Consider the following 13,010-nt stretch of genomic DNA (forward strand, 5'->3'; position numbering starts at 1 on the left):
CCGACTGGTCATAAAATGGCGGCTACGTCTGTCTAGCGTTAGTGCATGTATGTAGCTCTCGTGTGCCACTTTGCACACACTATTAAATCTATCCTTTATGATCTATGTTGTGACAAAATTAGATAACTAACTCTACGCGCAATTAGAACATGGTAAAAAATTGCAATTCCTACATTAAAAAGTAGAGTTAGTTATTTAATTGCATCAGAACATTAAAAATGAATTTTATAATTTCGAGCTAATGTATTGTTATTTTCGGGGCCAATCTCCAGATGGCGCTAGTTTTCAAATAGACAGATGCGTAGAGAGGGCTCTCTTTTCCCTATATATTATTATACTCTTTCAGGCAGTCAGTGAGGAACTATCGCACGTGGCGGTTGTACCGCACGCGCCGCGTGCCTGGAACGCCGCGTTTTTATTACATTATCATAAGGCTTTGTGAAGTGTACCTACCATTACAATTGTAATGTTTATAAGACTGTGTTTTACTTGCTTTCCTGTTTAACGCCCACAACTAAAGGGACAACCACGAAGAACCTGACCATGACCATTCACCTTTTGTTCATCTTAAGAACACTACATTATCATATTATGCCTATTTCTTATTAATATGCCTGAATAGGTATTTCTGACACTTAAATATACGCGCGGGTAAGAAAGCTTATAAATCTATATATATAAATGAATTGCTGTTCGTTAGTGTCGCTAAAACTTGAGAACGGCTGGACCGACATGGCAAATTTTGGTCTTAAATTAATTGTCTTAAAATATACGTATATAATAAACTCGGAATTAAATAAAAACAACGATTTTGATTTTCCTGTGATGTCTTCCTTTCTTAGGAGGTAAAAAATAAACTTAATTTTAGGTAACTATAGTAGGTAGATTACCTACAGTTGTTAACTATCTATCAGATTATTTTTATATAAGTAGTTTGATAAATCTTAAGTAATGTCACAAGTTAAATTTCTAAACGCAAACAATATTACTTGACATTTGACAACGAACTATATGTACTTACTCACATTGTTAAATCTTAAGTTTTGGCAAAAAATAAAAGTTCTGAACCTAACCGCACCACAAAACAAAAAAAATATAGTATATCAGAAAGCTTTAAATTTGAATAGCAGACTGTATCATAACTGTGTCTGTGTGTCAATATCAAATTATTTGTTTTAATAAAAAGAGGATTCCTTTTGTTTGTTTTAAGTTTATTTTATACAAAAGTCTAGGTCTTTTATTTATCGATTGAGGCAGTACGAAAGCTGCCGGGGCAGTTATATAAATTCAAAAAATTTTAACTTATCATTATGTAAAGGAGGCAAAAAAATATATTTATTATTATAATATATAATTGAAAGCTAATTTTATATTTAAGCGATATTCTAAATACTTATTAAAAGCACACGTTTTAATTAAAGTTAATTAGTTTCTATTAAGATTAACACCCTTACAAACGCAAGTATTTTAAAATTGGACCCTATGTCCAAAGCAGTAAGTTACAATTTTAAGTATAGTGACAACTCAAATTAATTTCCAAAGCGTAAATAATTTTCAAATATGTAAGCGACTGTACTTTTATGTCAATATAAAAATGAACGTTACGTTAAAGCCTATAGGGTTCTCTTTACAACGCTGCGAAAGCTGAAATTAATTACAGTACTTAATAGGTGTAGGATAACGATGGTATTCTGTTTCATACTTTGTTGTCTCGTTGGTTAGTCGTAAATGTTTTATAGAAAGTGGACATAAAATTGCAGTTAAAGTAAACAATGCCACTTATAATTTTGTAGCTGACGATGTACTTTTATGCCAGCCGGTAAAACAAGCTGGCTTATAGCAGCTCTTTAATGCTTCACATGTGTGCATACAATACATTCTTTCTTACGTAAATAATAAACATTTCCATTATCCGTTTCTAACACCTTCAGATAAAGTTTATAAAGAAACTAAATTTATGAATATATTACAGTTATACAAATACACAACATGCATACTATTAAGGAAAATTATAGACAAACAGATACATTCAGAATTAACATTTACAAAAAAGAAACAAATACCAAATAGAGGCAATAATGACCACTTGATACTACCAAAGCCAAGGACTAATTATGGACTGAAAACAATTAGATATGAAGGCGCTAAACTGTACAATGGACTATCTTCGGATATCAAAGATGCAGGCACTTTTGATTTATTCAACGATTCAACGATACTTCCGTTGTCCAGTGCACACACTTATATTTAGTTTTTCTACCTATCTTTATCATACGGACGATTCATAGATTATTATTTATAAATATTGTTCTCATGTAAGTTACAGTTTGTAATGTTTCTAATGAGTATAAATGATCTTTAAACCGAAATACTTTTGAAAATTACTCATCACTAACTCTTTTGTGACTTTGATTATCAACACCCAAGTCTTTAACAACGGCCCGGATATATGTAATGGTTTTAATACTTTTTTTAAAAGTGTTTTTGTCGAACCCGCCTCAAACTATAACCTTGACAGTCTTCAATTACCCAAATGTAATGACGCATATGCAATTGGTAAGGCTGGCGTCTGTAAAAATAAATTATTACGATTACTCAAAACGATTAATATTAATAAATCCAGCGGACCCGATAATATTCCTCCGATCTTTATTCATAATTGTGCCAGAGTGTTAGTTAAACCTCTCAAATATATTTATGACAGATCTTTATCAGAGGGCACATTTCCATCTAAATGGAAAGAGGCTAATGTCATACCTATTCATAAAAAAAAACGAAATCCAAAATTGATAATTATAGACCTATCTCAATGCTTAATACATTTAGTAAAATATTTGAAAAACTTGTCTACGATCAAATTTATCCCACAGTTATGAATGGAGTAAGTCATTCACAGCACGGTTTTCTTAAACATAAGTCAACCCTGACGAACTTAGCTGAATTTATACAGTTTGTCCTTAAAAATATGGAAAATGGTGGTCAAGTTGATGTGGTTTACACTGATTTCGAAAAAGCCTTCGATCACGTAGACCACATCATCTTGCAAGCCAAATTAGAAAGTCTAGGTATACATGGGGATCTGTTAAGATGGATTAAATCATACCTGTTTAATCGATCTCAGGCAGTGATAGTAGGTGGGTACAGATCGGGTTTTGTGAAAATTCCATCAGGTATTCCACAGGGATCTCACCTGGGACCATTGCTGCACAACGCATATATTTATGATATATACAGATATTTTAATCCATGCAACCATCTTTTATACGCAGATGATAAAAAAATATTTTACAAAGTACACAATCATAATGACTGCATTGAATTACAAATTACTCTTAATAATCTATCTGAGTATTATAAAAACAATTTTATTTCAGTTAATGCACCTAAATGTCAACAGATATCGTTTAGTCGTAAGGTAAATAAGATACAATTTACATACTCGCTAAATGAAATTCCTATTAATAAAGTAGGTGTTGTTAGGGATTTAGGTGTTATTTTTGACAGCAAGCTAACTATGTCTGAGCATATTGATTACGTTGCGAATAAAGCGTTCAAGAGCTTAGGTTTTGTGATACGTACCTGCAAACCGTTTAATGACCTTGCATGTATTAAATCTGTTTACTATGCATACGTGCGTAGTGTCTTAGAGTACGCAAGTTGTATCTGGTCGCCCCATTATATAACATATATTGAAAAACTTGAAAAGATTCAAGCTAAATTTATAAGGCACCTTAACTATCGTCATAAAATTTTTTCCAACTACAAAGATGGCTGCATGCATCATAATATAATTTCACTAGTAGACAGACGAACGTTATTAGATACAATGTTCTTATTTAATATAATAACTAATCTTCTGGACTCCCCAACATTACTTGCTAGTATTAACTTCAATGTACCACTAAAACGAACGAGAAATACGCCTCTTTTTTCATTATCATTTTACACTACGAACTATGGTAAAAATTCTCCCATTAACAGAATTTGTAAGCATTACAACGAAGTTTTTTCGAATGTCGACATTCATAATCGTAGTAAAAATAGCTTCAAAACAGAAATTATTAAAATATTAATGAATACACTAGATACAAAAAATGTTACTGGAGCAATATAAACCGAACAAATAGGTACATTAACACACGCACATATACACAAACCACACTACACGCACACATACACATCCAAACATGAAATAAACACTATAACCGATAATAACATAATAAAATAATAGATATATATATATTAAATTCGCATTCATACGCAAAATATTATTCTTTTAATGTTTAAACTATACATATTATTATGTTAAAGTAAATTAAGTTGAAATTCATTTAAGTCGATTTTTTTGTTTATAAGTTAAAGTAATTTAAGTTGAAAACTCATTAGTTAATTTTTGTTTATATAGAGAGACCTGTAATTGGCTATTATATGTACACTAATTTTTAAGACTAATTTGTAATATTTATGCTGTTGGTCTTTTCAATAAATAAATAAATAAATAAATAAAAAAGACTGTATAAAACCTGTTCTAGGTCAAAGAGGCTGAGTGTTCGATTGTGTAGCGAATACTTTACTGGTTAAAGTATTGTCCCGTAGCAACGCTTCGATGATGACAAGAGTTGTCAAACTTCAATAATTTTGACAGCTCCGTCAACAATACTCGCAGCTCAGCGGAAAAGTGTCTACTAAAATTTGTAGTACAATTTATTAAATTTAAGGATGGAAGAGAATCATTTTGATAATAGAACAGACCCAGGGTCGTACTAAGCATGGCCTACGGCAGTTCTAGTTGAGACTCGAAAGTAAAAAGGAAAAGAAAGGAAAAGAAGGAAGAAAAGAAGTAGGAAAAGTGGAAAGAGATTCAGTGAGGAGAAGATAGAAGAGAACAAGTATTCTTAACAATTTGTTATGTTTGAAAGTGATAACCCTCACTTCTAGGGTTATTCACAAATAAAATTTGACTAACAAAATTTCATGATGATACGTCAATCGAACGGTTGGCTCAGTTGGTTAGAGCACTGGCACGGAACGCCCGAGGTCGTGGGTTCGAGTCCCGCATCGTTCACAAAATTTTGTTTGTAAAATTTGACAATTTGTGTATCGAGTATTCTGTGCGAAATGATTCGCAGAAGGCACCGCCATCTGAAGCGAAACAGCGGCAGAACGGCGAAGTACAATTCGTGGAAGTGAGCGCAAATAAAGGCTCGTTCCTTTAAGCTGTGTATTACTTTCCAATCCCTAACCGTCTACAGTGACAGTATCAATCAGAAGCTGTGTGAGTGTGTTTTTGCATGAATCTTGGCGATCATGTTGGCATTAGTAGAAGGTCTGACTGTTGTTGTGACTAAGCGTTGGGTGCACAAATTTACAGGAAGAGGAGCCCGACTTACACAATTTTTCAAATAAACAATATGAAGCAAAGTTCTCGTTGATTGGATCATGAAAACACCAGAAATAGCGCCAGTTCACGAGCATGATGGATGGACGACAATTTTAGTTATGGAAACGACCCTCTCCACAACACCACTACAAGCAATGGTATGAGTATGACGAAGCTCGCCATAGCAGATTTTTTTCAAACAACACAAATATTATAACTATATTAACAATACTATGGCTACATAAAAACTATCATTGCGTGGAAGCGCACCAAGAATACCTACTGGCAGCATTTTCGTGTTGGAAAGGTCGGTTGATCCGTTGACCGAAATAGCTGCTAGCGCTTGGGTTTTCAGTAACCTTATTGAGGTGCGAAGATAGTACTATGTACATTCTCCGCGCCTCTGGGCTCTACGGGCCAAGTATATTTTATTATTTTTATATATTTTTCCATATATTTTTTATTTATTTAAAGATATACAAATTAAGAAAAACCAAAATTTCCAACTGTAATAAACTCAGTATTGTATCAAGATAATGGAGCCATTGCATCAGTCTGAGGAAGCGATGTATGCTGCTCTTTTAACGTTTCTTTTTTAAACCATCGGAGGCTTAAATACAAAACAAAATGTTGTCTTTCATTGTTGCCCCAGGCTCCTGTATTCGAGTTACAAAGATAAGAAAACAGACAAATAGTTTTAATGCAGAATTTCCCATCGATCATGACGTTGAAAGATAAACATCGAAATCCCGTAAGCTTAGCCGTGTTTGTGACTATTGGAATTATCATGAGACGTACTCTGAATATAAATGATTGATACGGTAACAGACGTAGTACGTATATAGCTGATTTAATATATTATTTATAGCCTTCGACACAATCAAATCAAAATTAGATTTATTGAATTGATTCCAAAAAAATACTTGTAATTGAGTCGAAATAAATTTAAAACATTTGAATATCTATCAAAATTTGGGAAAAGGGGAGAGTGAAGTGGCAAGAATGTAATTAAAAAGGCATAAAAGGCATTTATTTTCTCAAACTTGATGCCTTTAAAATTTTTTTTGATGTCATTTCTAATAACTACTAGATACTACTACCCCTACGGAAACAAATGGCGCTCTGAAAGATAAGAAGCGGCGTTAGAAACTCTCTCAGCATATCCAGCTCCCAGCATATCTAGCTTAAATATCTCCAATTATTTTAAATAAATATTTACAACTTACGTAAAGAGTGTAATTTGTTAGTTGCCCAAATAAATAAATAACAAATAAGATAAACAACTTCATTATAGTATTTTAAAAATAGTTATAAGATTTGTTTTGTTTGAATAAATGTTTATTTTTATAAAAATACTTACTTATGGTATTATATGATCCCAGTGTCTTCCTTATTTCTTGTAGTATTATTTTTACAATGTTACTACGCAACCCGGCATTTTAGTTTCAAATATTAGCGAAGTTAAACAGAACATATTGTGGTACATCAACGTCACACATTATTCGAGACTGGCTCGAGTACGCCCACTTGGACGTGGTATTAGTTGCCCTTCTTTGCGACTACGCCTGCGGTATCTAGTTGGAGCGCAGCCCAATTCTTTATCCAAGTTATATACCTATTTTTAAACGTGACATAGGCAGCATTGAAAATATATAAAAATACATTTCAAACATGTTACTTACATGTTTCTTTGGTTTATTTCTTAAAATTTTGATACTCGGTAGTAAGTACAAATAAACTATATTTTTTTATGAAAATAAGGGACAGACGATCAGGACGTTCAGCTGACGGTAATTGATACGTTCTGCCCATTACAATGCAGTGCCGCTCAGGCGGCACTACAATATTTGCACTCGTCTCCTTGAGACATAATATTTTAAGTCTCATTTGCCCAGTAATTTCACTAGCTACGGCGCCATTCTGACCGAAACACAATAATGTTTACACATTATTGTTTGACGCAAGAAATAGGCGCCGTTGTGGTACCCATAATCTAACCAACATACTGTGCAAAGGAAGCTCCAACTGGTATATATATCAGCTTTAATCTTCTTTTAAAAATGCCTTCAGTAGTTCTCTGCACTAACTATACATCACGTGGATGAAAATTTGATTCCACTATTTGGGTGCATATTAAGACCCTCGATTTCATAATGCACTTACAATCTGATATTCTCAACCCTTTTGTGTGAAGCTCATCTGTAGTAAAATGTAAGGACTTACAATGAAATTGGGGTTTATCGAGCAGTTCTGTTCATCATTTTCCTTTACGTGTTTGAAATGTTATTTGTAACATTGATGGATAGATTTACCATCGTGATTATAAAATTGTATGATAAAGTTCCAGCCTATTATGAAACAATAACATAACTAGCCTAGATGAGGCCTTTGCGGCTTTTAATTATATGAGATGCTTTATATGTTTATTTAAAAAAATACGACTATGAATAGCTGTCAGTGTAGAGTTAGATATTGTTTTCAATCATTATTTTTAACTGAGCTCGCAGCTAAACTGAGCTTAGTTCTTTATTAAATTCTATGAAATTTTGTTCACACCAAAGAAGTTTTTCCTCAACAAAATATGGACACCTCCACCTAGGAACTCATCCAAGTCGTGTTGTGTTTGCAAGATTTCCCTATAGCCTCTCTGCTGTCAATAGAATGTATCAGCGGTATCGGGAGCTGATATTTACGTAACGTCCATGACCTGGGAGATATCGACTCACGTCTGAGGAAGATGACCGGTTTATTGTGTCAGTTTCTGTAAGAATACGTCACATAAGCTCTTTTCAAATGCATCAGCAGCTCTGTACCAGCCAGCTGCATTATGGGTAGCACAACGGCACCTATTCCTACCGTGAAGCAGTAATGTGTAAACATTCTCGTGTTTCGGTCTGGGTGCCGTAGCTAGTGAAATTACTGACGAGCGCAATCGTAGTACCAATCAGAATTTTAAAGTTTTTAGGGGAAACCTCAGCGGCACTGCATAGTAATGGGCACGGCGTATCAATTACCATCAGCTGAACGTCCAGCTCGTCTTATCCCTTATTTTCATAAAATCTGTGAAGTTAAACAAACAAACAAAAAATATTTTTATTTCGTAGGTAAATTGCATTGCACTTAAAATAAGTAATTTTTTTCTTACAGCTCGTTCGAAAGGCAGATTTCCAGAGTATTAACTTTTAATTATTAGAAGAATATTGATGGATCGTAACCTGAAAATACTTAAACCAGATAATTGCCCAAAATTGACTTACACTTAAATTGGTCATACCATTGGAGCAAAGTTCATTCTTCTGATGAGGGTCGTGTTATATGGTATCGATGAATGAAAGAAAGTGAATTGAAGAGAAGGGAGCATTTTACATAGTGCTGCAGTCACTGAAGCGGTTTATGGATAGTTTACGGATGCGTAAGCGTTTATGGAAAAGCCGAACTTGGGTCATTTTATATAATAATAAATCATTGTTTTTCCATTAAAAACTTATTCTAATGTACTAATACTGTATTTAATACGAAAGGTAATAAATGATCTTATAGAAAAGCAAGCAAAAACTTTATATTAATAAGCTCATTTAGGTCACTTAAATATTATGTTTCATTAGTGCTAATATATACTTTAGTGATGTCTACACTAACCCCCTTATTCATAATGGTCCGCTAACTTTAAACAGCCGCTTAGGAGTGTTTTTTCTCATTCTGACTTAGGTCAATAGAAGAAGACAGAGTGAGAATTAGCAATGCTTCAAGTTAGCAGACTATTATGAATATTAGGTAAACTACTTGTGTCTTAAACTTCAAATTATCTAATTACAGATTACAAATTCAAATCTACAAATTAAATTTTGTAAGCAACTAAACATAAAATTCTAACCTTAAAATATGGATTATATTCCTATTTATTCTAACTTATGACTTCTAATAATTCTCCTGTCTCTTTATATGGTTTTCCTGCAACCATTTTTTTGTGTATAGGAAACATGTTAATAAAATAATTTAATTAATTATGAATATATTAAGAAATGTCCACAGAAAACAAAATAATATTTTTGAGTGTGCCTTACGTGTACGAAAGTGATTTATTATACAAAGAAAATTGGAGTATGTCTGGAGCCACAAGAGGGTTACTACCTACGGTACTAAGCATATTTTACTGTTGAAGATATCATCTTCATGCTGGATAACGCCAGGACTCATATTGCAGACACTGTGAATCAATGCCTAAATAGATTACCGATATAGGCTGGCCAGCGACAAGTCCAGAAAGTAATCCCATAGAATACCTGTATTTGATCCTCGATGTTGAGAGACGAGACAGAGCAAGAGATAGTGCTCTGGAGACGCTTGGCTAGCTTAAAAAAGCTAGAGTGGGAAAGATCCCACAACACATGATTTTGACTCTACTTTACCAACGTTTTTTTACAAACTACGATCCCCTATATCAACCCCTCCATTTATTATTTGCAATAAAAAGTAGCCTACGTCCTCTTCCAATCTCTAATATATATCTGTACTGAATTTCAAAATAATCGGTTCAGAGGTTTAGGCGTGAAAGCGTAACAAACAAACTTATCATTATTATCAAATTGTCCTCTGGCAAAAAAGGCCTCCCCAAGTTATAATTTTCTATTTGTGGCTTTTCATCAAATAATTTATTGTCTCTCCAATCTCTTTATTTTAATCACCTTTTGTTCATTTTCTACCTCAGGGTTACCGCATTGTAAAATAATTCTTTTGACATTTAATCCACTTTAAATTTAAGTGGGTATTTCCTCGAGCAACATTTTTAGTATACCTAAGTCGTATGTTATAGAGGTGAGTTATTAGATAAACTTTTCCAATATTTCCCAGATAAACTGCGCAAGTAGATATTTATAAGCTGCAATAAAGAATTTTAGCTTCGTATAAAACCATAAACAAATATAATTAAGCTTTAAGAAGTTTATGGATTTTTAAACATAAATAAATTATCTTATAACTATCACAGAGGGAGGTCTCGTTGCACAGGATGCCGGCTAGATTATGGGCACGCCTATTTCTGCCGTGAAGCAGTAATGTGTAAGCATTATTGTGTTTTGGTCTGAAGGGCGACGTAGCTAGTGAAATTACTGGGCAAATGAGACATAACATCTTATGTCTCAAGGCGACGAGCGCAACTGTAGTGCCGCTGAGAATTTTTGGATTTATCATCATAAATCCTGAGCGGCACTGCATTGTAATGGGTATGCTCACCTCGTCCCTTATTTGCATAAAAAAAAGTTCAATTGGGATGACAAAAATGACATGGAAAAACCTTTAGAAGCGCATAAAATTTCCTAAATGGCCGGAAACCATCCTGAGATTCCTCTGGTATTGCAAGAGAATGTGCGGAGCAGTGAACAGTTAACATCAGGTGTTCCATAAGAAAAAGCCTTATACACTTAGATAATTTATACTGTGTCTATATAGAGCCTCTTGCTGATAAGCCCATGAAAACAATCCAGGTTTATTACTTTAGTGTGCGTGACAAGATACGTCTTACACTCGCGATTTTTATGTCGCCTTGTTGTTAGTATGCGTGCATTGATAAATAGCTAACTGTGAACCTCAATTTTTTTCCACGTTTTTTTTCAAAGCTGTTGCAGTCTATCTAGATGTATGAATTATTTAAGGTTTATACAGTGGGAGGCTCATCTGCAGTACAAAAACACAGTAATGTGTAAGCATTACTGTGTTTTTGTGAGACCTAACATCTTATGTCATAAGGTGACGAGCGCAGTTGTAGTGCTGCTCAGAATTATTAGGTATTTCAAGAATCCTGAGCGGAACTGCGTTGTATTGGGCATGGCGCATCAATTACCATCAGCTGAACGGTCTTCTCGTCTCGTCCCTTATTGTCATAATAGAATATATGCATATTTTCTATCGGCATATTTCTTTATTATTTCTTATACATAAACAATAGGATATGACAAAATATTATTATACGCCGGCGATACCGTAAGGCACACCTATTTTACTATAAAACTAAGATTGAGAAAGTAAAATAATTGTTAATACATAATACATCTGCTGTTCCTTATATTTGGCTTTTCAGCCCTTTGAAAGTCTATTTGTGTGATTTTGAAACTTCTAATTTTACAAAAAAATTCCAGTTCTTTTAGATAAATTTAAACATAGTTTCAATCTTGGATAATATATGAATAATAAATAATTTTACTCAAATTAACTTCCGTGGAATCTTCATTATATGTGAGATTAATCAATACTATACGAGGAAGTATAAAAAATCACAATGTATCAAACGAAGCTTGTATTTTCGAAAACATCGATATGTTCACTGCAAATCTCATAAGCACAATCCGCTTCGTTAGTCACCAAATCGTAACAGTTCTGGATTAGACACGACGAGATTTCGGCAGAATTGAAACCGGAATTTGATAAACGCTTAAAAGCCTTTGCTGTTCACTGTATCAATTCTATACCAGTAAATTAATGAAATGAATTCATATTGCACATAATATATTCATACTTTTTCGGCTAGATTATGGGTACCACAACCGCGCCTTTTTCCGCCGTGAAGCAGTAATGTGTAAGCATTATTGTGTTTCGGTCTGAAGGGCGCCGTAGCTAGTGAAATTACTGGGCTATAACATCTTGTGTCTCAAGATGACGAGCGCAAGTGTGGTGCGGCTTAGAATTTTTGGGTATTTTAAGAATCCTGAGCGGCACTGCATTGGAATGGGTAGGGCATATCAATTACCATCAGCTGAACGTCCTGATCTTCTCGTCCCTTATTTTCATAAAAAAAAGTAATTCTTTTTGACGAAATATGGGGGTTTGGATTGGTCTGCTGGTATTCAGATGAACAATTCCTCCAATTTTTTCCCGTGATATTTATGTCATCTTCGCTTAATATAAAAATAAACTTGTTATATCTTAAAATTACCGAAGTCAGAAATGAGGAGATCCGTAGGAGAACCAAAGTCACGGTGGCCGGTGGGGCAAAAAGTCCTCGAATGGCGACCACGTAACAGAAGACCAGTGTTGGTAGGCCCCCAACAACATGGACCGACGATCTGGTCAAGATCGCCGGAATACGTTGGATGAGGGCAGCACAGGACCGATCGTCGTGGAGATCTTTGGGGGAGGCCTTTGACCACCAGTGGACGTCTTCCGGCTGATAATGATATCTTAAACTCTTAGATAATATTATATACGTTCAGATAGAGTCTTTTACTGCTAGACAACCGATGAAAACATGCCAGGTTTAATAATTTTGTGTGCATGACAGGCTACGTTTTACACATGTCTGCAGTACGCGTGCATTACTCCAAATAGAGGTAAACATTCAACATCAACTTTTGCCTACATTTTCACAGCTCTCATAGTCTACTTAGACGTATAAATGAACTAAGCTTAAAATTAATATTCGTCTCTTATCCAAATATTACATCTGTCATCGTTACAAAATTCCTGCTGATATTCTAAATTTCAAGACAGACACAACGAAGAATACACAATACAAAAAATGGAACTGACAAACTCTAATTAAGTTTCTTTGAAAGTAAAACATTTTGTTAAAGAAATGGAACATGTGCTGAATTCATAATTTATTTTTCGTGGATATAATATTTTTTATGTTAGAAAT

At 34.0% G+C, this 13,010-nt stretch overlaps 1 protein-coding gene across 1 annotated transcript in view; it reads right to left on the reverse strand.

Moving 5' to 3' along the window:
- The window catches only part of LOC126967635 (orexin/Hypocretin receptor type 1-like), a 150,185-nt gene that overhangs the window by 29,154 nt on the left and 108,021 nt on the right, over positions 1–13,010 (reverse strand). The window lies entirely within an intron of this gene.

This window comes from Leptidea sinapis, chromosome 13 (assembly GCF_905404315.1).
Source record: "Leptidea sinapis chromosome 13, ilLepSina1.1, whole genome shotgun sequence".
NCBI lineage: Eukaryota > Metazoa > Arthropoda > Insecta > Lepidoptera > Pieridae > Leptidea > Leptidea sinapis.